Source organism: Triturus cristatus, chromosome 2_1 (genome assembly GCF_964204655.1).
Source record: "Triturus cristatus chromosome 2_1, aTriCri1.1, whole genome shotgun sequence".
Lineage (NCBI taxonomy): Eukaryota > Metazoa > Chordata > Amphibia > Caudata > Salamandridae > Triturus > Triturus cristatus.
Window position 1 is genome coordinate 225,424,114 of NC_140581.1, and position 24,930 is coordinate 225,449,043.

Genomic DNA, 24,930 nt, shown 5'->3' on the forward strand with positions numbered 1-24,930 from the left:
TAGAGATTATCTAAGGTATTCATAAAAATTATATATTTCTATTTGTATTAAAGTTATATTACTTTTAAACATATTTTCACGAAGTCGCGTCAGGTGCGTGCTTCATAAGCGCTGGGTGCACGGATCCCATGTGACCTGAAAAAAAAAGATTTGATTGGTTCATAACATTTCCCATTGTAACTATTGAAGGACCCCAACCATTTCAATCATTCTTCTTTGAGCATCTTTGGAGAGTCATCTCTGTGCATTGAAGAACCCTAATTTCAACTTTTTTTGTTTGGGTGTTTAAAAAAAAAAAAAAGAACATGGCTTCAGGACAGCAGCAAGAGGAAGAGGAACATTCTTCTGAAGAAGAATTTTTGCCAGAAGCTCCACGTCCTCAAAGGCCAGAGTCGGTGGTATGGAAATTCTTCAGTTTTCCAGAAAGGCAGAAGAAAGTAAATGCCACTAAGGTCACCTGCCGGATTTGTCAGCGAGTCTTATCTAGAAGTAGTGCTGAAAAGAAATATTCTTGTGGTACTGCTTCCATGTATGAACACCTAAAGACCATACATCCAGTAAATCTGGCTCGGGAGGAGTGTAGAAGAGCAAAAAGGAAACCTCCACCTGCAGTACCTAGTACTTCTGGAGCATCAACAGCTGCATCACCACTCGACATACACCCTGAATTTGCTTTTCTTAAACAGCACTGCGTGAAGTGCAACAAACTTATTTTTTTTGGGGAGCAGTCTGAAGCAGTGTGTGCTGCGCAACGGAACCATCGTTGCTAGTTTTTTGTTTGCTTTGTTTTTTGGGAATGCCACATAATTCCTGAAGTATCCTGTTTTTTTTTCTTTTTTGAAAAAACACCAAACAAATGACAAAATTGTTCAGAAAAATACAAAAAAATTATTGAAGAAAAAAAAAAGTTCTTTTCAGAACTAACTTCTCTGGTTAAAAAAATAACTATATTTGTATGATATTGTGTGAAAGTTTGATTGAATGTATGTGTAGAGCATAATTGACTGAAAGAATGTATTAGTGGTGTATGGTGAATGTATAAGTGCAGAACTATAAGGAAGTGCTGCAGCGTGACAGTGTAAGCTCTTTACCTGCACTGTGATGTGGTACTTCCGAAGCACAGGGATGCGTCATATGTACATAAATATGTTGCAACTCTATGCTTCCCTCTGCACTGCTGCACAAACTGCAGACATACAGCGACACAAGCATCCTTGCACCATGGTGCAAGCATGTCTGTGTCGTGGGTAGCTTGTTTTTGTGCAGGAATGGACACCTTCCTTCACAAAAACAATCAGTAAAGGCATTTTCCTCTTTCAATGTATGCTGTGCAATGTAGCATACATTGAAAGAGAAAAAATGAGGAGAAATGAAAACAATTCTCCTTGTTGTGCCTTGCTACACCAACTGGAGGATGGGGCAGCATTCACACACATCTCCAGATTTATGATTTATGATAAATCTGGAGATGTGTCTTGTTCTATGAGTGTTGCGTCGGAACATCCACAGCAACACTTATGAAATGCCCTTTCAATGCAAAGTGCAGTGTATGAAGGGGTCATATTTAGAAGGGGAAGAAAAGCTACGCAGGGTGCCTTTTGCTCTCCTTGTAAATATGAAGGAGTGTCTGGCGCCATCAGTCTGTTACAAAAAGTGACATATTGTTGGTACAGGGTGCTTCTAAATCTGCGTCATAAGTGCTTAGGTATTGGCAGACTCATAGAATAAGAACATATTGCTGGTTGGTTGATTGAGGAATTGCATGAGAGTGACAAGAGGTAAGCACAGAGATATTTCTCCAAAGATGTTCCAACAACAATGATTGAAATGGTTGCGCTCCTTCAATAGGTACAATGGGAAATGTTATGAACCAATCAAATCTTTTTTTTCCAGGTCACATGGGATCCTATGACAGAGGGATTCCAACACTACATAGGTATTAACTGGGTATTTTGAAGAGTGTATTAATACCTTGTAGCTTGTTGAAAGTCTGCATGCATAGTATATAAAGAAATTCACTTGTACTAAGGTTAATGGCTAGGCCAAACCTTAAGTATATAAGAAATAACTAGAATAAGTTCAGTACTGAAAAGAGAGTGCAAGATACATTTCTAAATGGTTAGGTTTTGGCAAAGTGATAGGATACATATATAGTGCTGAATGAGTAAATGGACAAGTGCTTAGGACAGACAGAAGGTTTACTAGACTGCTTAGTTACTAACTGAGTATTTAAATGAGTGTATCAATTCTATGTAAGTGATTAGAAGTCTGTATACATACTGCACAGAATATTGTAGCTGTACTAGTTTTTTTGTTTAAGGCATTGTTTTGTTGTTTTGATACTTGACTAGTTAATAAAATAATTTCACTGTTCAAAGAGAATACATGCCTCCAGTAAGCACAACTGTGCTACGTTGCAGAGAGGTGGACTAGGCCGTGCCCCTTTTGAAATCTCTCTGCAACACAGCTCTGTGGAGCTTACTGGTCATACCTAGTGGGCTAGTTGGACTCTAGGGACCCTCAGGATTCAAGGTAACTTAATCTCCTAACACAAAAAAAGGTTATAGGGCGTGTTTACACAGTTGTGAAGGAGGGGATGGGGCCTGATGTGACTCACAGTGTGATTCTAGACAAGCAAGACTATTCCCTGGACTTCAGCAGAAGAGACTCACTAGTCTGGAAGGGGTTAGGTGATCGCATACATTCTACACATTTGACTACAGCACTCCTTCTGTGAATGCCTGAATCATTCTGCAAATGCATAAGCAGTGACTGGGTTCTAATACTACTAATAGTTGACATCAGGATAGGTTTTTAAGCAGTTATGTGTCAGCAAAGAGATTAAGTAACCACATGCTTCGGTCACAATGGATGCACAAGTGGACACAGTCTCACAGTGTGATTCTAGACAAGCAAGACTATTCCCTGGACTTTAGCAGAAGAGACTTAGTAGTCTGGAAGGGGTTAGTTGACCGCATACAATCTTCACATTTCACTACTTAACTGCTTGTCTGAATGCCTGAATCATTCTGCAAATGCATAAGCAGTGACTGGGTTGTAATACTACTAATAGTTGACAACAGGATAGGTTTTTAAGCATTTATGTGTCAGCAAAGAGATTAAGTAACCACATGCTTCTGTCACAATGGATGCACAAGAGGACACAGACTCACAGTGTGATTCTAGACAAACAAGACTATTCCCTGGACTTTAGCAGAAGAAACTCACTAGTCTGGAAGGGGTTAAGTGTCGGCATACATTCTACACATTTGACTACAGCACTCCTTCTGTGAATGCCTGAATCATTTTGCAAATGCATAAGCAGTGACTGGGTTCTAATACTACTAATAGTTGACAACAGGATAGGTTTTTAAGCAGTTAACCACATGCTTCTCTCACAATGGATGCACAAGTGGACACAGACTCACAGTTTGATTCTAGACAAGCAAGACTATTCCCTGGACTTTAGCAGCAGAGACTCAGTAGTCTGATTAAAAACAAAGCCACCACATACAACACCTCACAAATTAATAACACCTTTCAAATTGATTTGTAGATTATGAAGTATCTGAATCACACACCAGATTTTCTTATGCACACAATGTCTGTAGTGTACTGCTCCTAGCAAAACCAAAAAATGGCAAACTTTCCCTCTCATTCTGCACACATAAACATGTAAATATCAAATCACATTGCTTCCCACATTAATTCATAAGCTAACACACATTTCTATTGGTTACACATTTCAACCCTTTCCAATTGACATAACTTTCAACCCTACCCCCATTCTGCTTAATGCATGTTACCATAGTAACAGTTCATGGAACACTCAACTGAACAGACAGGTCACAAGTTCAGCACACAATGTTGCAAATTCAAACAGCAAGTGTGCTTGATTTTTCAAAATATCAGCTTATCTTATCTAATGTACCTTTCAAAAACGTTTTACTAACCAATAAGAAACATGCTTTTAAAACCAGAAACATGCGCCCTATTTTTTCAGTGTATAATGTTCTCAAACAGCCAATCATTTCTCTTCTTTTTTAAAAACTGCATCTTGTCCACCATTTGAGAAAGATCTTATTATACAAGCTGCCTACTTCACATACAGACATCTTCTGAGTGCATCCAGACTTCCCTTCAAGATGCTTAGAGTGTGGATTGTGGGACACAGCTATATTTTCTAGTCCAAAAGGTATGCTGAAAACAGAGGTATTGTCAAAGACCTAGGTTTGCCAAATGTAGACAATAAATGGATTGGACAGAGAGGATAAAAGTGGCACCAATTAATGCCATTGGTTACATCCTTTTTACATCTCCAACACCCTGACCTCATAATTGTGCACTGCGGTGGCAATGACCTAGGCACATTGACTGGGGTAGGTCTGGAAATGTTAATGAAGGACACCTTTGCAGAATTGATGTTACTTTTCCCCCAAACTGCCTTTGTCTATTCTAACATATGCCAAAGACAGAAATGGAACTGGTCCAATCATTTTTGTCCACAGATTGAGAAAGCTAGGAAACATGTCAATAAAGCTGTTTCAGCTTATTTCAGATGGGGTCCATTTACAACAACAATCTGCATTTTAATATGGATGGCATCTATAGGAGAGATGGTGTACATTTCACAAAAGAGGGTAACAGAGTCTTTCTCAACAACTTTAGACGCTGCATAGGTACTTAATTGTAGGTACCAAAATCTCACAATAAACACAAGGGCTCTTTTTAGAGCCACCCAAGATCCAAACATATAACATAGATTTGTATTAAAAAAAATAAAACATTTTCTGCTATGAGTCGCGCAGCCAGCGCGTTTTGGAGTCGCACACCCAGCGCGTTCACACCAGGGGGCTGCGCTGAGCACCGCGCTGGAGTCGCGACTCCAAATTTTTCCTTAAAAAATAAATTGCCTCCTACCGCTATTTCTATTCTCCCCGGGGACCCCATCACCCCGGGGCTTATACACTATGATGGGGACCTTGGGGGAGCCCCAAAGCCCCCACGGTCCCGCCGGCTCCCATGTCCTTCGGGAGCCGGCATTGCTTTTCCACATGGGGAGCTGCTGACATGCAGCTCCCCGTGTGGAAAAGCAATTCAGCTTTGGTATTTGGAAGCGAGAGCAGGTTTCCTGCTCTCTCTTCCAAATATCAAAGCAGAGTTTGCTATGGCGGCTCCCACCCTCCCGTAGCCAAGAGCAGTGTCCCGGGGGTAGACACCCCGGGACACTGCAGGAGCCGGTCCTGGGGGGTGGTGGTCCCTAGGGCCATCGAGGGCTCCAGGAGGGGAGCCGCGCGGCCCCCCTCCCAACAATTACAAAGCCCCGGAGGGTGGCGGTCCCCAGGTCAGCCCCCCCCCCCCCACACTTTTTGCTTTTCTGCCCCCGGGACCTGGCCCACCTGGAGGCTTTATTTAAACGAAGCGCGGGAGTCCGCGATTCGTTTTTTACATTTTCGCGTGTGTATCCTCGAACCCTGCGCGCATCACGGCGTTTAAAAAATTATAAAATCTGTTTTTAGCCCTGGAAAGCACGGGGTCAGGGTGTTTCAACACTGCCCCCTCTTCTTGTTTTCCGCCTTCATTTTACTTCCATCTTGTGCCTCGCTTCTACCGAGGCACAAGATGGCTGCCAACAGTTCCTGGTTTAGAGTGTTCACAACCAATTAGAATGCAGCTCGTGATCGGCAGGGTGCGCGGATCCTAATCTACACGGTGCGCGGATCCTAATCTGCAGTGTACGCAGATCCTCCCCGGCCATAGATTTCAAAACTTTTTTGATTTTGATTTTCTCAGCAACTACCAATTTACACCATTTAACAAAAAGGGATCTTTCTGAACCAAAGGCTACCTTTTTGTCAAATTTGATTTAATTCCGTTCAGCAGTTCGGGCTGTAGCCGTGTCTAAAGTGTCCTATGGAAAATTGCATGGGGAAAACTCGTTTTGGGACACCCTTGTTTCTTGGCCCCCGCTTGCCACATCACCCCGAAACTTTCAAGATAGGAGCGGACCGGAGCGCCCCACGAGTTTTGAAAATTTCGCGAAGATTCGTCGACCGCCGCCAAAGTTATTGGGAATAGAATGTTGAGAATTTCCTATGGAAAATAGGTCCTAAATACAACTACCTACTGGCGACCGCCATTAGGTAATATATATATATATATATATATGTGTGTGTGTATATATAAATGTGAGTGTGTATGTATATATGTGTATATATATGTGTGTGTATATATATGTGTGTGTGTGTGTGTATTACATACTGGCGGTCGCCAGTCGGTAGTTATAGTTAGGACCTAGTTTCTAAAAGGAAATCCGCAACATTCTATTCCCAATAAGTCTGGCGCCGGTTGACGAATCTTCGCAAAATTTGCCAAACTTTTGGCCAGCTCCGGTCCGCTCCTATCCTGAAAGTTTCGTGGTGATTCGTCAAGCGGGGGCTGAGAAAAAAGGGGGGTCAAAAAACGCTTTTTCCCCATGCAATTTCCCATAGGACCTGTTGACGCAGCTACAGCCCAAACTGCTGAACGGAATTACACCACATTTGGCAGAAAGGTAGACCTTGGTTCAGAGTCGTGCCTTTTGCTTAAATGGTGTAAATCCGTTCGGTAGTTCCTGAGAAAATCAAAAGTAAAATCGCATGTATATCTGGGCGGAGCCTAACCACACATCTCATCGTGAGATCTGATTGCCTGTCAGCACTTCATCCAAGAAATGTTGGCAGCCATCTTGGGACCAATATACATGATAGCACCTCATTAAAACGCATTGCAGTTGATAGAAGGTTTTAAGACCTAAGTCACATTATAAATCATTTGTTGATGGTACCATACTCATTTTAGGAATTGTGGTATGTTCTAAGGTGATTTTAACATGTGAAAAAGCCTTCTGCTGGGATATCATGAATCATGTTTGAGAGAAAACTATTTTCACATGCTTTTCCCACAGAGGTTTGGAAGGTGATCTATAAGCTAAACTGGGAGCATATTTTCTGTAAATTCACATTATCTTTCTTAGTCATGTGAGAATGAAGTCTGACATTCTCAGTAAAACATGTACATCCAACAAGGGCAGAGACTGTCAGTTGATTCCTTTGTGTTCTACTGCAGCTTCCCAGAGTGTTCCAAAGAACAACTAGAGCGCTAACACTCCTACTCATGATAAACGTATGGCACACCTGAAGCCATCTTGATTGGAATAAAGTGGTAACTCTTAAAACATTTAATTTAAAAAGGAACAAAATGAGGGGGTTCATTTTGCCATAGAATGTATGATTAGTGCTGCAGAAAGAAAAAATAGGGCACATTTTGAGAGACTTCTCAAATCCTCTTCTATTTCACTAAAGAATTCTGACATGCAGACTGAAACATACACTTTCAATACCAGCAGCAGACTTCCCTGGTGAGCAGTAGCTTTACTACAGTGATCTAATGAGCAACTAGAGTGCTAACATTCTGAATTTATGGCAAATGTGTGACACATCTGAATGCTTTCTTCATTGAATCAAAGTAAAACACTGACAGTATGCCTACTGAGGAGACTGTAGTAAATGAGGAAATTAGGAAACTTCATAACAAGTCTCCCAAGATGGCCACCAGAGACAAAAGAACCCAAATGTAGCACAAATATCACCTAGATGTAGCCCAAGTATAGCCCAATGACAGAAATCCCAGAGTGTTTTAAAGAACAACTAGAGTGCTAACAGTCTTACTTATGACAGAAGTATGGCACACCTGAAGCCATATTGATTGGAATAAAGTGGTAACACTTAAAACATTTAATTTGCAAAGGAACAAAATGCGGGGGTTCATTTTGCCATAGAAATTATGATTAGTGCTGCAGAAAGAAAAATTAGGGCACATATTGACTTCTCAAATCCTCTTCTATTTCATTAAAAAGTTCTGACATGCAGACTGAAACATGCACTTTGAATACCAGCAGCAGACTTCCCTGGGGAGCAGTAGCTTTACTACAGTGATCTAATGAGGAACTAGAGTGCTACCATTCGGGATTTATGGCAAATGTGTCACATCTGAATGCCTTCTTGATGGAACCAAAGTAAACAAGCATTGAAAATTCAATAGGTCTCGCCCTCGTTTAAGTTAAAGCAATTCTGTTTGTAATTAGGTGGCTTTTTAGCTTTGCTTTTATTAGTGTTTTTCAAAATTTCATGTACATAACATGCATATATGTATATGTATGCATGAATTTATATTTGTATTTATATAGATATGCAGATTATATATATGTTTACATATGTATATATATATACACATACATATATATAAATGCATATGCATATATGTGCATATGTGTGCGTGTAGAGAGAGGTAGAGAGAGGTAGAGAGGTAGAGGTGTAGAGGTAGAGACGTAGAGGTAGAGAGGTAGAGGTAGAGAGGTAGAGAGTAGTAGAGAGAGAGGTAGAGAAAGGTAGAGAGGTAGAGAGTAGAGGATGAGTAATAGAGAGTAGAGAGTAGAGAGAGAGTAGTAGAGAGTAGTAGAGAGTAGCAGAGAGTGAGTAGGAGAGAGTAGTAGAGTGAGTAGAAGAGAGTGAGTAGTAGATAGTAGAGAGTGAGAAGTAGAGAGTAGTAAAGAGTGAGTAGTAGAGTGAGTAGTAGAGAGTAGTAGAGAGTGAGTAGTAGAGAGTAGTAGAGAGTGAGTATTAGAGAGTGAGTAGTAGAGAGTAGTAGAGAGTGAGTAGTGGAGACTGAGTAGCAGAGAGAGAGAGTAGTAGAGAATGAGTAGTAGAGTGAGTAGTAGAGAGTAGTAGAGAGAGAGTAGTAGAGAGTGAGTAGTAGAGAGTAGTAGAGAGTGAGTAGTAGAGAGTAGTAGAGAGTAGTAGAGAGAGAGTAGTAGAGAGTGAGTAGTAGAGAGTGAGTAGTAGAGAGTAGTAGAGAGTGAGTAGTAGAGAGAGAGTAGTAGAGAGTGAGTAGTAGAGAGTAGTAGAGAGTGAGTAGTAGAGAGTAGTACAGTGAGTAGTAGAGAGTGATTAGTAGAGAGTAGTGGAGTAATAGAGAGTGAGTAGTAGAGAGTAGTAGAGAGTGAGTAGTAGAGTGAGTAGTAGGGAGTAGTAGAGAGTGAGTAGTAGAGTGAGTAGTAGAGTGAGTAGTAGAGAGCAAGTAGTAGAGAGTGTGTAGTAGAGAGAGAGTAGTAGAGAGTGAGTAGTAGAGAGTGAGCAGTAGAGAGAGTAGTAGAGAGTAGTAGAGTAGTAGAGAGTGAGTAGTAGAGAGTGAGTTGTAGAGAGTGAGTAGCAGAGAGTGTAGTAGAGAGTAGTAGAGTAGTAGAGAGTGAGTAGTAGAGTGAGTAGTAGAGAGTAGTAGAGAGCGAGTAGTAGAGAGTGAGTAGTGGAGAGTGAGTAGTAGAGTAGTAGAGAGTAAGTAGTAGAGAGTGAGTAATAGAGAGAGTAGTAGAGAGAGTAGCAGAGAGTGAGTAGGAGAGAGTTGTAGAGTGAGTAGAAGAGAGTGAGTAGTAGAGAGTAGTAGAGAGTGAGAAGTAGAGAGTAGTAAAGAGTGAGTAGTAGATTGAGTAGTAGAGAGTGAGTAGTAGAGAGTAGTAGAGAGTGAGTAGTAGAGAGTGAGTAGTAGAGAGTAGTAGAGAGTGAGTAGTGGAGACTGAGTAGCAGAGAGAGAGTAGTAGAGAATGAGTAGTAGAGTGAGTAGTAGAGAGTAGTAGAGAGAGAGTAGTAGAGAGTAGTAGAGAGTAGTAGAGAGAGAGTAGTAGAGAGTGAGTAGTAGAGAGTGAGTAGTAGAGAGTAGTAGAGAGTGAGTAGTAGAGAGTGAGTAGTAGAGAGTGAGTAGTAGAGAGTGAGTAGTAGAGAGTGAGTAGTAGAGAGTAGTACAGTGAGTAGTAGAGAGTGATTAGTAGAGAGTAGTGGAGTAGTAGAGAGTGAGTAGTAGAGAGTAATAGAGAGTGAGTAGTAGAGTGAGTAGTAGGGAGTAGTAGAGAGTGAGTAGTAGAGTGAGTAGTAGAGTGAGTAGTAGAGAGCAAGTAGTAGAGAGTGTGTAGTAGAGAGAGAGTAGTAGAGAGTGAGTAGTAGAGAGTGAGCAGTAGAGAGAGTAGTAGAGAGTAGTAGAGTAGTAGAGAGTGAGTAGTAGAGTGTGAGTAGTAGAGAGTGAGTAGCAGAGAGTGTAGTAGAGAGTAGTAGAGTAGTAGAGAGTGAGTAGTAGAGTGAGTAGTAGAGAATAGTAGAGAGCGAGTAGTAGAGAGTGAGTAGTGGAGAGTGAGTAGTAGAGTAGTAGAGAGTGAGTAGTAGAGAGTGAGTAATAGAGAGAGAGTAGTAGAGAGTGAGTAGTAGAGAGTGAGCAGTAGAGAGAGTAGTAGAGAGTAGTAGAGTAGTAGAGAGTGAGTAGTAGAGTGTGAGTAGTAGAGAGTGAGTAGCAGAGAGTGTAGTAGAGAGTAGTAGAGTAGTAGAGAGTGAGTAGTAGAGTGAGTAGTAGAGAGTAGTAGAGAGCGAGTAGTAGAGAGTGAGTAGTGGAGAGTGAGTAGTAGAGTAGTAGTAGAGTGAGTAGTAGAGAGTGAGTAGTAGAGAGAGAGTAGTAGAGAGTAGTAGAGAGTGAGTAGTAGAGTAGTAGAGAGTAGTAGAGAGTAGTAGAGTGAGTAGTAGAGAGTAGTAGAGAGTGAGTAGTAGAAAGAGTAGTAGAGAGTGAGTAGTTGAGAGTGAGTAGTAGAGAGTGAGTAGTAGAGAGTAGTAGAGTGAGTAGTAGAGTGAGTAGTAGAGAGGGAGTAGTAGAGAGAGAGTAGTAGAGAGTAGTAGAGAGGGAGTAGTAGAGTGAGTAGTAGAGAGTAGTAGAGAGTGAGTAGTAGAGTAGTAGAGAGTGAGTGGTAGAGAGTAGTAGAGAGCAGTAGAGTGAGTAGTAGATAGTAGAGAGTGAGTAGTAGAGAGTGAGTAGTAGAGAGTAGTAGTATAGAGTAGTAGAGAGTAGTAGAGAGAGAGTAGTAGATAGTGAGTAGTAGAAAGTAGTAGCGAGTGAGTAGTAGAGAGTGAGTAGTTTAATTTAAAAGGAACACAATGGAGAGGTTCATTTTGCCATAGAAATTATGATTAGTGCGGAAAAAAGAAAATTAGGGCACATTTTGAGTGACTTCTCAAATCCTCTTCTATTTCATTAAAAAACTCTGACATGCAGACTGAAACATGCACTTTCAATACCAGCAGCAGACTTCCCTGGTGAGCAGTAGCTTTACTACAGTGATCTAATAAGCAACTAGAGTGCTAACATTCCAAATTTATGGCAAATGTGTGACACATCTGAATGCCTTCTTGATGGAATGAAAGTAAAAAACATGAAAGTATTTCCTACTGAGGAGACTGTTGTAAATGACGAAATTAGGAAACTTCAAAACAAATAAGTCTCCCAAGATTGCCACCAGAGACAAAAGAGCCCAAATGTAGCACAAATATTACCGAGATGTAGCCCAATTATAGCCCAATGACAGAATGTCCCAGAGTGTTTTAAAGAACAACTAGAGCGCTAACAGTCTTACTTATAACAAAAGTATGGCACACCTGATGCCATCTTGATTGGAATAAAGTGGTAACACTTAAAACATTTAATTTGCAAAGGAACAAAATGAGGGGGTTCATTTTGCCATAGAAATTATGATTAGTGCTGCAGAAAGAAAGATTAGGGCACATTTTGACTTCTCAAATCCTCTTCCATTTCATAAAAAAATTCTGACATGCAGACTGAAACATGCACTTTGAATACCAGCAGCAGACTTTCCTGGTGAGCAGTAGCTTTACTACAGTGATCTAATGAGCAACTAGAGTGCTACCATTCAGAATTTATGGAAAATGTGTGACACATCTGAAAGCCTTCTTGATGGAATCAAAGTAAACAAGCATTGAAAATGCAATAGGTCTCGCCCTTGTTTAAGTTAAAGCAATTCTGTTTGTAATTAGGTGGCTTTTTAGCTTTGCTTGCATTAGAGTTTTTCAAACTTTCATGTACATACCATGCATATGTATGCATATATGTATATGTATATGTTTGCATGCATTTATATTTATATAGATATGCAGATTATATTTATATGTTTATATATGTATACATATGATTATCCAATGTGACCCATTTACTTAGCGCGCTCTCCAGCTGGTGCTCTACGTAGGGGTCGGATCCAGACCCAATTTAATGAGCAAAGCAAGGAATGTGACACTCTGGAACTCGTTTTCAGCATAAGTTTTATTCCTCTCGCACCCTCCACAAACCAACGCGTTTCAGCCCTTGGCTTTTTTCACGGTTAGTGAGTCCTTTGTCTCTTTCACCCATTTATACCCACTATTGCCATGATGATGCATTGTGGGATTCGTAGTCTTATAATCAACAATTTATCAAAATTAAACCATAATCAATCAAGTTTCCTTGAAAAAGTTATGTTAGGCTTTGGATTACATAGTCCTGCTAATATTATAGATTTTAACAAATTTGGACCTTGTATTGCAGGTTTGAAAATTTGAGTGTTAAATTTGTATTGTACATAGAATAAAATTCCAATTTGTAATAATTTTACATTTTTGAGTAAATTCGGTATAGTACCGGTTTTGAGACCACTTGTATTACGTGATAACTTAGTTCTTATATGTTGTTCACCAGTTGGCTTTTCAGTTCAAGACAACATTGGAAGCATCTATTCTAATCCTAGAGATGTACAAAGAGTTCCTCATCATTGTTAATGCCTCTCGGGGCTATATACACATACATCTATATAAATGCATATGCATATATATATGCATATATATGTGCATATGTGTGCATGTACAGAGAGGTAGAGAGGTAGAGGTGTATAGGTAGAGGTGTAGAGGTAGAGAGGTAGAGGTAGAGAGGTAGAGAGTAGTAGAGAGAGAGGTAGAGAGGTAGAGAGTAGAGAGCAAGTAATAGAGAGTAGAGAGTGAGTAGTAGAGAGTAGTAGAGAGTAGTAGAGAAAGTATCAGATAGTGAGTAGTAGAGAGTAGTAGAGTGAGTAGTAGAGAGTGAGTAGTAGAGAGTGAGTATTAGAGAGTGAGTAGTAGAGAGTAGTAGAGAGTGAGTAGTAGAGTGAGCAGTAGAGAGTAGTAGAGAGTAGTAGAGTGTGAGTAGTAGAGAGTAGTAGAGAGTGAGTAGTAGAGAGTGAGTAGTAGAGAGTGAGTAGTAGAGAGTAGTAGAGAGAGAGTAGTAGAGAGTGAGTAGTAGAGAGTGAGTAGTAGAGAGTAGTAGAGAGACTAGTAGAGAGTGAGTAGTAGAGAGTAGTAGAGAGTGAGTAGTAGAGAGTGAGTAGTAGAGAGAGAGTAGTAGAGAGTAGTAGAGTAGTAGAGAGTGAGTAGTAGAGAGTGAGTAGTAGAGAGTAGTGGAGTAGTAGAGAGTGAGTAGTAGAGAGTAGTAGAGAGTGAGTAGTAGAGTGAGTACTAGAGAGTAGTAGAGAGCGAGTAGCAGAGAGCAAGTAGTAGAGAGTGTGTAGTAGAGAGTGAGTAGTAGAGAGTGAGTAGTAGAGAGTAGTAGAGAGAGTAGTAGAGAGTGAGAAGTAGAGAGAGTAGTAGAGTACTAGAGAGTGAGTAGTAGAGTGAGTAGTAGAGAGTGAGTAGTAGAGAGTAGTAGAGTGAGTAGTAGAGAGTGAGTAGTAGAAAGAGAGTAGTAGAGAGTGAGTAGTAGAGTAGTAGAGAGTGAGTGGTAGAGAGTAGGAGAGAGTAGTAGAGTGAGTAGTAGAGAATAGTAGAGTGTGAATAGTAGAGCGAGTAGTAGAGAGCAGTAGAGTAGTAGAGAGTGAGTAGTAGAGAGTGAGTAGCAAAGAGAGTAGTAGAGAGTAGTAGAGAGTGAGTAGTAGAGAGTGAGTAGTAGAGAGAAGTAGAGAGCGAGTAGTAGAGAGTGAGTAGTAGAGAGTGAATAGTAGAGAGTGAGTAGTAGAGAGAGAGTAGTAGAGAGTGAGTATTAGAGAGTAGTAGAGTGAGTAGTAGAGAGTGAGTAGTAGAGAGTAGTAGAGAGAGAGTAGTAGAGAGTGAGTAGTAGAGAGAGAGAGTAGTAGAGTAGTAGAGAGTGAGTGGTAGAGAGTGAGCAGTATAGAGTGAGTAGTAGAGAGTAGTAGAGTGAGTAGTAGAGAGTGAGTAGTAGAGAGAGAGTAGTAGAGAGTGAGTAGTAGAGTAGTAGAGAGTGAGTGGTAGAGAGTAGGAGAGAGTAGTAGAGTGAGTAGTAGAGAATAGTAGAGAGTGAATAGTAGAGCGAGTAGTAGAGAGCAGTAGAGTAGTAGAGAGTGAATAGTAGAGAGTGAGTAGCAGAGAGAGTAGTAGAGAGTAGTAGAGAGTGAGTAGTAGAGAGTGAGTAGTAGAGAGTGAGTAGTAGAGAGTAGTAGAGAGCGAGTAGTAGAGAGTGAGTGGTGGAGAGTGAGTAGTAGAGAGCGAGTAGTAGAGAGTGAGTAGTAGAGAGTGAATAGTAGAGAGTGAGTAGTAGAGAGTGAGTAGTAGAGAGTAGTAGAGTGAGTAGTAGAGAGTGAGTAGTAGAGAGAGAGTAGTAGAGTAGTAGAGAGTGAGTGCTAGAGAGCAGCAGAGAGTAGTAGAGTGAGTAGTAGAGAGTGAATAGTAGAGAGTAGTAGTAGAGAGTAGTAGAGAGAGAGAGAGTAGTAGAGAGTGTAGTAGAGAGTGAGTAGCAGAGAGTAGTAGCGAGTGAGTAGTAGAGAGTAGTAGAGAGTGAGTAGTAGAGTAGTAGAGAGTGAGTGGTAGAGAGTAGTAGAAAGTAGTAGAGTGAGTAGTAGAGAGTGAGTAGTAGAGTGAATAGTAGAGAGTAGTAGAGAGTGAGTAGTAGAGAGTGAGTAGTAGAGAGTAGTAGCGAGTGAGTAGTAGAGAGTGAGTAGTAGAGTAGTAGAGAGTGAGTAGTTGAGAGTGAGTAGTAGAGAGTGAGTAGTAGAGAGTAGTAGAGAGTGAGTAGTAGAGAGTAGAGAGTGAGTAGTAGAGAGAGAGTAGTAGAGAGTATTAGAGGGTCAGTAGTAGAGTAGTAGAGAGTAGTCAGTCAGTGTCAGTCAGTGTCAGTCAGTCAGTGTCAGTCAGTCAGTGTCAGTCAGTCAGTCAGTGTCAGTCAATCAGTGTCAGTCAGTGTCAGTCAATCAGTGTCAGTCAGTCAGTGTCAATCAATCAGTGTCAGTCAGTGTCAATCAGTGTCAGTCAGTGTCAGTCAGTCAGTCAGTCAGTGTCAGTCAGTCAGTGTCAGTCAATCAGTGTCAGTGTCAGTCAATCTGTGTCAGTCAGTGTCAATCAGTCAGTGTTAGTCAGTCAGTGTCAGTCAGTCAGTGTCAGCTAGAGCAGCACTGCTGACCTGGTTCTCTGGCTCTAAAGCAGCTCTGCTGACCTGGTTTTCTCTCTCTAAAGCAGCTCTGCTGACCTGGTTTCTCTGGCTCTACAGCAGGTCTGCTGACCTGGTTCTCTGGCTCTAGAGCAGCTCTGCTGACCTGGTTCTCTGGCTCTAAAGCAGCTCCGCTGACCCAGTTCTATGGCTCTGAAGCAGTTCTGCTGACATGGTTCTCTGGCTCTAGAGCAGCTCTGCTGACCTGGTTCTCTCCCTCTAAAGCAGCTCTACTGACCTGGTTTCTCTGGCTCTGCAGCAGCTCTGCAGACCTGGTTCTCTGGCTCTAGAGCAGCTCTGTTGACCTGGTTCTTAGGCTCTAGAGCAGCTCAACTGACCTGGTTCTCTGGCTCTAAAGCAGTTCTGCTGATTTGGTTCTCTGGCTCTAGAGTAGCTCTGCTGACCTGGTTCTCTGGCTCTAAAGCAGCTCTGCTGACCTGGTTCTCTCTCTCTAAAGCAGCTCTGCTGACCTGGTTTCTCTGGCTCTACAGCAGGTCTGCTGACCTGGTTCTCTGGCTCTAGAGCAGCTCTGCTGACCTGGTTCTCTGGCTCTAAAGCAGCTCCGCTGACCCAGTTCTATGGCTCTGAAGCAGTTCTGCTGACATGGTTCTCTGGCTCTAGAGCAGCTCTTCTGACCTGGTTCTCTCCCTCTAAAGCAGCTCTACTGACCTGGTTTCTCTGGCTCTGCAGCAGCTCTGCAGACCTGGCTCTCTGGCTCTAGAGCAGCTCTGTTGACCTGGTTCTTAGGCTCTAGAGCAGCTCAACTGACCTGGTTCTCTGGCTCTAAAGCAGTTCTGCTGATTTGGTTCTCTGGCTCTAGAGTAGCTCTGCTGACCTGGTTCTCTGGCTCTAAAGCAGATCTGCTAACCTGGTTCTCTGGCTCTAAAGCAGCTCTGCTGGCCTGGTTCTCTGGCTCTAAAGCAGCTCTGCTGACCTGGTTCTCTCCCTCTAAAGCAGCTCTGCTGACCTGGTTTCTCTGGCTCTACAGCAGCTCTGCTGACCTGGTTCTCTGGCTCTAGAGCAGCTCTGCTGACCTAGTTCTTAGGCTCTAGAGCAGCTCTGCTGACCTGGTTCTCTGGCTCTAAAACAGCTCCGCTGACCCAGTTCTATGGCTCTGAAGCAGTTCTGATGACATGGTTCTCTGGCTCTAGAGCAGCTCTGCTGACCTGGTTCTCTCCCTCTAAAGCAGCTCTACTGACCTGGTTTCTTTGGCTCTGCAGCAGCTCGGCAGACCTGGTTCTCTGGCTCTAGAGCAGCTCTGTTGACCTGGTTCTTAGGCTCTAGAGCAGCTCTACTGACCTGGTTCTCTGGCTCTAAAGCAGCTCTGCTGACCTGGTTCTATGGCTCTAAAGCAGCTCTGCTGATTTGGTTCTCTGGCTCTAGAGTAGCTCTGCTGACCTGGTTCTCTGGCTCTAAAGCAGCTCTGCTAACCTGGTTCTCTGGCTCTAAAGCAGCTCTGCTGGCCTGGTTCTCTGGCTCTAAAGCAGCTCTGCTGACCTGGTTCTCTCCCTCTAAAGCAGCTCTGCTAACCTGGTTCTTAGGCTCTAGAGCAGCTCTGCTGACCTGGTTCTCTGGCTCTACAGCAGCTCTGCTGACCTGGTTTTCTGCCCTCACGATGCACACACCCGACTTCGCGAAAATATATTTAAAAATAATATAAGTTTATTATAAGTACAAATATGTTATTTTGATGAATATCTTACATAATCTCTTGCCTTAATATGTATATTAAAGACACATACATATCATTTTGGAACATACATTTTTTTTGCGGGAGTCGGGCACCCAGTGCGCCCCAGCACGTATATGAGGTCACACGGTACACGCAACTGCGCAAACATCTCGTACCGTAATGCGCATGTGTCGCAAATGCGCGGGAGCAGGAGTCGCAGACTGGTCTCATTCCAATCGTGCATATCACGTGATATTAAATGTATATGATGTAACTGAAAAACACGCAGCCGTCGCACACCATACGCGGATCCTTCATGACTTTTCTAAAATGGTGGCTAGAATGCGCGCACCCACCGTGATGTGTACACTTTGAGTGCGCGACTCCGAAAATAATATAAATATATTAAAATATATAATGTTATTTAATGAATAAAATATTTATAAATAGTTAAAAAAAATGTAGAAAATCTGTACAAAAAAATAGATATAACTACTATCACACTTAAAAGTTAGCATTTAAGAAACCTTTGAAATTCACTGAAAAAAAACATAGGTTTCAGAGATGTTATAGTTAGAAATTAGCATTTAAAAAACCTTAGACATTCACAGAAAAAACCATAGGTTTCAGGGGTGTTATAGTTAGCTGCCCATTTCACTCGTACAAAACCATAGAAATTCCTCCGTTATAGTTAGTTCTGCTAACTATAACTCACGCGCCCCCAATGCACTGCTGATGATGTCACATATTGCATCATTGATGACATGGTCAGTGACATCACTGATGACATCACTGATGACATCTCAAATGACATCACTGATGACATCATCCACTTGACAATCTGATACACCTCATCATACACTAGCATAACCTTTCATCACTCACTGTAAAATACAGAGTACCATTTTTAAAAACATTGACACACCAATACCAGTTACTACATACCCACTCACTGATTCCTAAGTCTACACACACAACTACCCATTCAACAACAGAATCATCTATACATGCAGTCATTAATTAATAGAACACTATCAAATGCACTTATACACATATATAGACATTGACACATCAGCCGTCATCTTAGTCGGTTATGCAGTCATCCTATTCTCTCATGAAAAAAATGTATCGCACTTAAATTTACTCACTTACACAATTATCCAACAACACCTCATTTATTCAAACACATAGTAACTCATCGTTAATATGTTAAAAAAGCACCATTACAATTATACACTCATTCATATAGTTACTCTCACAATCACTGACTCTTACACATACTTATTTATATACACCAACTCTCACATACAATGCCTTTTATTTTTTTACTTTGTTGAAGATGTACAACTAAAACATATATTCGCTCACCAACACACAAATAAATACACTCAGTCACCCAAACAACTGTTTCCACATGCACTCTTAAACCCATACACCTAGTCAATCAACCATTCACACATCTATGCATAGAGTTACACACACCCCATCCAACCACACACAAACTCAGTGTCCCATACAAATACTCACCCAACTAATCAATAACTAATATACACACTCATGTAGTTAGTGACCAACTGATGCAGCATGTTATGCAACAACAGAGACAGTGCTGCACACATTCACATAGTTTAGTTACTAATCCATGTATTAAGTGAGACACTTTTAATTACTCACTTAAAAAGACAGTCAGACAGCTACTAAATCCTCCATCCAGAAAGTTATATATCCACTCAATCTTCAATACAGATTGGTATATATATAATACATATTTAAATTTCAAACTAAACCACATTCAGTGGATGATGTCATCAGTGATGTCATTTGAGATGTCATCAGTGATGTCATCAATGATGTCACTGACCATGTCATGAATGATGCAATATGTGACATCATCAGCAGTGCATTGCGGGCGCGTGAGTTATAGATAGCAGAACTAACTATAACGGAGGAATTTCTATGGTATTGTATGAGTGAAATGGGCAGCTAACTATAACACCCCTGAAACCTATGGTTTTTTCTGTGAATTTCTAAGGTTTTTTAAATGCTAATTCCTAACTATAACGTGCCTAAAACCTATGTTTTTTCAGTGAATATATATAGATATAGTCACTGAAAAAAAAAAGGTTACAGGGACGTTATAGTAAGGCTGATATTTCACTTGTACAAAACCCGAGAAATTCAGCACTTCCCAGGAAGGTGCGCGCGTGCGCACCCGTGCACCTCTTTCAGCCCGAGTGCGCAGTGTCCTATGTGAAGCGCATACACAGCAGATCGCCTGAGAGAGCGGTCGCGCCGCCGGGAGTGGACGGTAAGTTTCCTTTTAATGGCAGCCTGGGCACGCATTCGGCAACAAGAAGCTCCTGGACTTGCTGTATTTGTTTTCTTAATGGAGCACGGCTGGGGGCTGATTGTGGGCCATTGTTGGAAAATATTCCTGTTAATTGCAGCCCATGACAGAGCTGCGATTAACAGGAATACTTTCACAAAGGCCCACAACTACTTTCACAAAGGCCCACAAACAGCCCGCAGCCACACTCTATTAAGAAATGAAATGCAGCATGTGTGTTATACACGTGGTGCTTTTGAACTTGATGGAGCGCGGCTGCGGGCTGTTTGTGGGCCTTTGTTAAAGTATTCCTGTTAATCGCAGCACTGTCATGCGCTGCAATTAACAGAAATATTTTCGCAAAGGCCCACAATCAGCCCCAGGCCGTGCTCCATTAACAAAAAAACATGCATCAAGTTCAAAAGCACAACGTGTAAAACACACATCGTGCTTTTGGACTTGCTGCATTTCTTTTAGGTATACATAGCTGCCAAGGTTTCAGATTGCTATGTGTGACATTTTCATAATTTTAGTATTGTTATGAGTGACATTTCAATGACTATGAGGGACACTTTCTCGCGAGCAAAAATCAAGCAATGAAGATGAGGAAAACACACAAATATGAGAAATTACACAAATTTGAACAACGGAGGTTTGTAGATTTACGTGTGCAGTATGTTAAAGCGGGGGTTTGCTGGGTCTCACGGTACAGTTTGTTTAGAGGGGGTTTGCTGGATGGACTATGCAGTGTGCTAAAGCCTAGTTTGCTGGATCAGCAGCCGGTCAGGCAGGATCTGCTGGGTTTAACTGTGCAGTGTGCTAGAATTGGGTTGGCAGATTTTCGTGTGCAGTGTGTTAGAACAAACCTTCTGACTGGACTGTGCTGTTTTAGATCTGATTTTGCAGGCGCCCCTCGATATATGGAAGTATTGCCTGTCACCTCCTCACCCCCTCTTGCCCATTTCCTTCGAGATACACAGCAGCTGGAAGGCCAGCGCTAGGAGCTATGCTGCATCAACATTCCTGGGAGGCTGCATCTCTTTATAGCCAAGAAGGAGGGCAGAATGCAGAAAGAAGAAGCATTGGTTGGTTGTGGCTAGATTGAGCCCGAGAATCACAATGCATCTTTTTTCTTTCATTTGAGGCGGCTGTAAGTTAATTAAAGGTAGTTATAATATAGTTCTATCTGCAGAGAGCTAGAGAAAAATCTAAAGGTAGCTGGGACTGATGACTCCTCAAACTGAGCTTGGTCCGGTCACCGCAGAGCAGAGGCACAGGCGGCGATGCGAGCAGTGGTGGCTTAAAAACTACTGAACTTACAAACATAACTTCCACCCGCTCGCGCCGCCCACTTCATGAATTACATTCTGTCTTTGGCGGCAAATGTACCCTGTGTTGCAGTCAGTGAGAGCACATCTCAGCCCAGCCTGGCCGTAGCGACCAGAACCACCTCCTAACAGATGAGATGTATTTCAAACAAACAAACACCGCTGGAGAAGAGCAAGCAGGGCAGTTTCTCTGCACAGTGTAGTGCAGTCTTTCACACATTGGTCTGTCGCAGCAGCGCATGGTCTGTGCTTTGCTCAATGAACCCTAATAGCGAAGCTCCCTTCCATTTGTCAGCAACTTCATGAGGCGCTATAAATGTGTGACTTCGCATTTTGGTGCGGTGATGCGCACCACCAAATTAAAATGCGTTACTCTCACACCTGATGCGTGGCACTTGGTACTTAGCCCTACATCAGAGATCCACAAGGCCCATATTCTTTGTAGCTCCTTAAAACCCCCAGAACAAGAGACATCTTAATTTGGCTCATTCATATCTTTTGGTTCTGGGGGTACAAGTTATGGTTTTAAAATCGTTTAAATTAGAAAATGATACATGAAACTGTTTTGTCCTGGCTATCAGGAAGCATCTTTGATGTACAAAACAGAAAATGTCTTGATGTTTTATAGATAATCGAATGTTCTTTAGTGTTAGTGTCCCTTGAATCACCACACTGGTGGTATTTGGTGCGTGGAATCACCATGCTGGTAATGGTTTGCACATATGCTCACACAGGTTATGTTTGCACATGGGGGTTTCCCCAGTGCTTTGTTGAGCCTTGGATCATCTTAATGATTTTTTTTAATACATGAGATCATTACAGTCCAAAAATTTTTTTGCCCAGCACTATTGTGATACTTTCTGCAAATGATTTGCATTTTCTGCCTGGCATTATCATAGGTGGCAGTATTCTGAACATGGGCAAATCATAATGCTCATATGTAGTGCTTGAAATTTTTGCGATGGTGATATTTTGCATCTAGGATTATTCCAGCATGCTATCAACCCAGTTGTGATGTTTTGTGTCAAGGAATATTGTATTAGGAAGGTTGTGTGCAATTGGTAATCCCAGTAGTAACATGTAGCCACCATCCCCCGCATCCGAAGAACAACCATCGGCGGCAGATCATTCTCCCACCTTGCCGCCAAGAACTGGAACACCCTCCCCATCCAACTGCGACAGACTCAGGATCTACTGGCCTTCAGGAGACTTCTCAAGACCTGGCTATTCGAGCAATAGCAGCAACAACAACCCCCCCTCTCCCCCAGCGCCTTGAGACCCTCGCGGATATGTAGTGCGCTTTATAAATATATTGATTGATTGATTGATTGATTGATAGTATATGTGGCTGTTTATTTTTGATGTGTATGTCAGATCTTCCTGTGGTGGTGGTTTGTACCTGGGAGCATTACATTGTTGAAGTTTTGTGCATATGCGGGTTGTCATTGTGCTGATATTGTGTCTTGGAACATTACATTGAAGATATGTTTGCTCTTGATTTTTTGTGCCCGAGATCGCCACAAAAATGGTACCTTGTGCCTGATGTAACCACCCATGTGATGTATGCCTGGGGGCTCTCGCATAGTTATGGTGAATATTTTGAGCCTTGCCACAACAGTTCCCTGACCTTAAACTGAAGAATAAGCCTACCCCAGAGCTGAACCAAATCTGAACCTTAACTCTAACCTTCACTTAAACCAAACACTGCCCCTTAACTAATGCACACCTAACAATATCCCTTACGCTAACGTTCAGTCTGGTACTTACTACTTTCAGTGTTGAAACATTCTCAGAAATGGTAATCTCAGTCCGGATAGAATCATCTATATAATTAATGGTACATCAATGTAATAGATTCTGAGAAGTCACCCGTATCATTTAAAAAGGAAGTCAAAGTGCTACTAATGAACAAGTTTTTGCTTTAAGGCTCATGTACTTTAGTAGCCTACCATATTAGCCCACATTTGCTATACCAATGTAAAGTATTGGACTTCTATGATCAAATCTATATTTTGTGCATGGCTTGGTCCCTATGGTGGCATCTTGCCTCATTTTGGGACCCACCACATCCTGTTTCGCTATTGATTTTGTTGTTGGTTTGCGATTTCTTCCTTCCTTACCCCTTACCACTTTTAAAGCGCTCTGATACCCTCTTGGGTCATGTTAACGCTATATAAAACTTTATGAATAAAAAAATGCCCTATCGAAAACAAAGTAGGTAAAGTGAGGATGCCAAAAATTATTCATGGAGAGGCGCTCACCAAGAGCAAGGCCACTGGTACGTAGCGCCAAGACCATTGCCATGTAGCACTAGAATAACTGAAATACCAGCCACAGGTGGAACAGCTTGAAAGCACATGGGTTTCTGTGTCTGATCCAGGTGAAGTGACCTCTTATCTTTCATAATGATGCTTGTATTAAGAAAAGATTTATGAAACTGATGTAGCTGGACCACCAAGAAAAGTTAATTCTGTGCTCAAACAATCATAAAGCACGTTTTTGTAATAGCCCGGCGAGCATGTGCTTTAGAGTCTGCAAGGTCACACCAGTTTAATACAAAGAGTGCTGCCATTAATCTCAGGGGTAGTAGGTTAAGCAGTCGTTTTAGGGCACCTCTGACTGATAACGTGTAGAGATATCACATGCATAGCTGCCAAGTGACCCGATCTAACACCATCATTTATTCCTAGCTTTTGAGCCGCCTGTGCATTGGATTCTGGGACTTTGAGTCCCTTACTGGGAGACGAGAAACTGAATGTCCCAGAATAAAGATTGCTGCTAGATATGAAGAACAGATTTTCTGTCAGGTGGGGATGACTAATAACGATTCCCAAAGGTAGAAGTACAGAAACTTGCACTGCAAACATTGAAGTTCATTAAAAGGAAAACGTAATTATTTGTTAACTGCTGTTCAGTAAGGATGTGCCCCGGGGGCACGTCGACTGCAAAATGTGACAAGACACAGTGATCATGCACCATGGAGCATTGACATCAACAGCCCCCCAGTGCTTCCTCGGATAAGTTCAAAGCGGAATAAAAGCAAGCGCACAGCTGTTGCTTTATCAGCGGTAACCTCTCTTGAAGTTCTAGCTTAGTGTGGGAGCCCGAGGACGCCAACAACACAGAGGCCAGAGTCAGACTGGCAGCATTATGAGTGCAGCGATTTCCGGCTCCTCAGCTGCTCCCAGCCTCGCTCACGGCCCGCAGTCGCCATTTCAGATCCTGACTCCATCCCTTCTTCTCCTCCTCACCCCAGCTCCCCTGCTCTCCTCAAAGGCCTAGGTGGTGTGTAGTGCACGCGCTCGGGGTAGGAAAGAAACCGAAGGTGGTTCACGTTGACTTCGTGCCACCATGAACCTACCCAATCCTGGAGCTGATCTCAGCATGAGAGAAGCCCCAGGATTGGATTGAGCAGGCTACCCTAGCGCTCCTTTGAGCCTAGGTCCCTATGCCCGCAATACTGTTAACACCAGCTGTGCGTTGAGAAGTGCGCATGTCTAGCTGGCCGTCGCAAGATGGCCGGACAATCTGACATGCACACTGGTCAGCCAGCTTAAAAAATCACCCGATCCTGCTGCTGCCATCAGTCCTGCCCCACCCTGAAACTTCAACACTCGCCACTAGAACAGCGCTCACGTGCCTGACTGCCTATGATAATTATAAAGTAGCATCAATGGTATGGTCTAAAGGTTGGGGGAGAGTCGTCACAGGCGGGGCCACACTCTTCCACCCTTTAAAAGGAACTTGGGGGTCATAGTAGATACAGTGCCCTGGGGGCTCAACTGGCGCATGTGCCCATTTTCTTCACACAGCGCCTTATCATTTTAGGCCAAGCGCCTGTTTGTTTTTAGGTCGAGCCTGGGCAGTGCATGTGCTGCTGTGCGAGGCATGCTGTATTGAGGTATGACATGGAAGCTCTGCCCATTTCCCGCCCATCTTTTCAATTGGCTCCTGTAACTGTCCTTTCGAAATCATTGCTTTTAATTCGTGAATAGGCTTAGTAGTCCCTCCTTGTCTGCATTTGTATCCTCCCATAACGACTGGACTTTTTACTTGTGTTACACGGTCTGCTTTATCTAGTGGGTGAGCTCTGTTTTCTTTAATGATGTTCCCTATTCCACCCACGATGTCGCAGCATGCCCCCACCTTTAATATCACGTAATTTACTCATGTATTTTTTCATTTCCAGTGCAGTCCGTTTTAACTATAGCGGACGCGTTTACTTATTTAATTTACGGCACAGTCCGCTTTCACTTTAGCAGCTGCGCTTATTTATTTATTTAATTTACAACGCGGGCCGC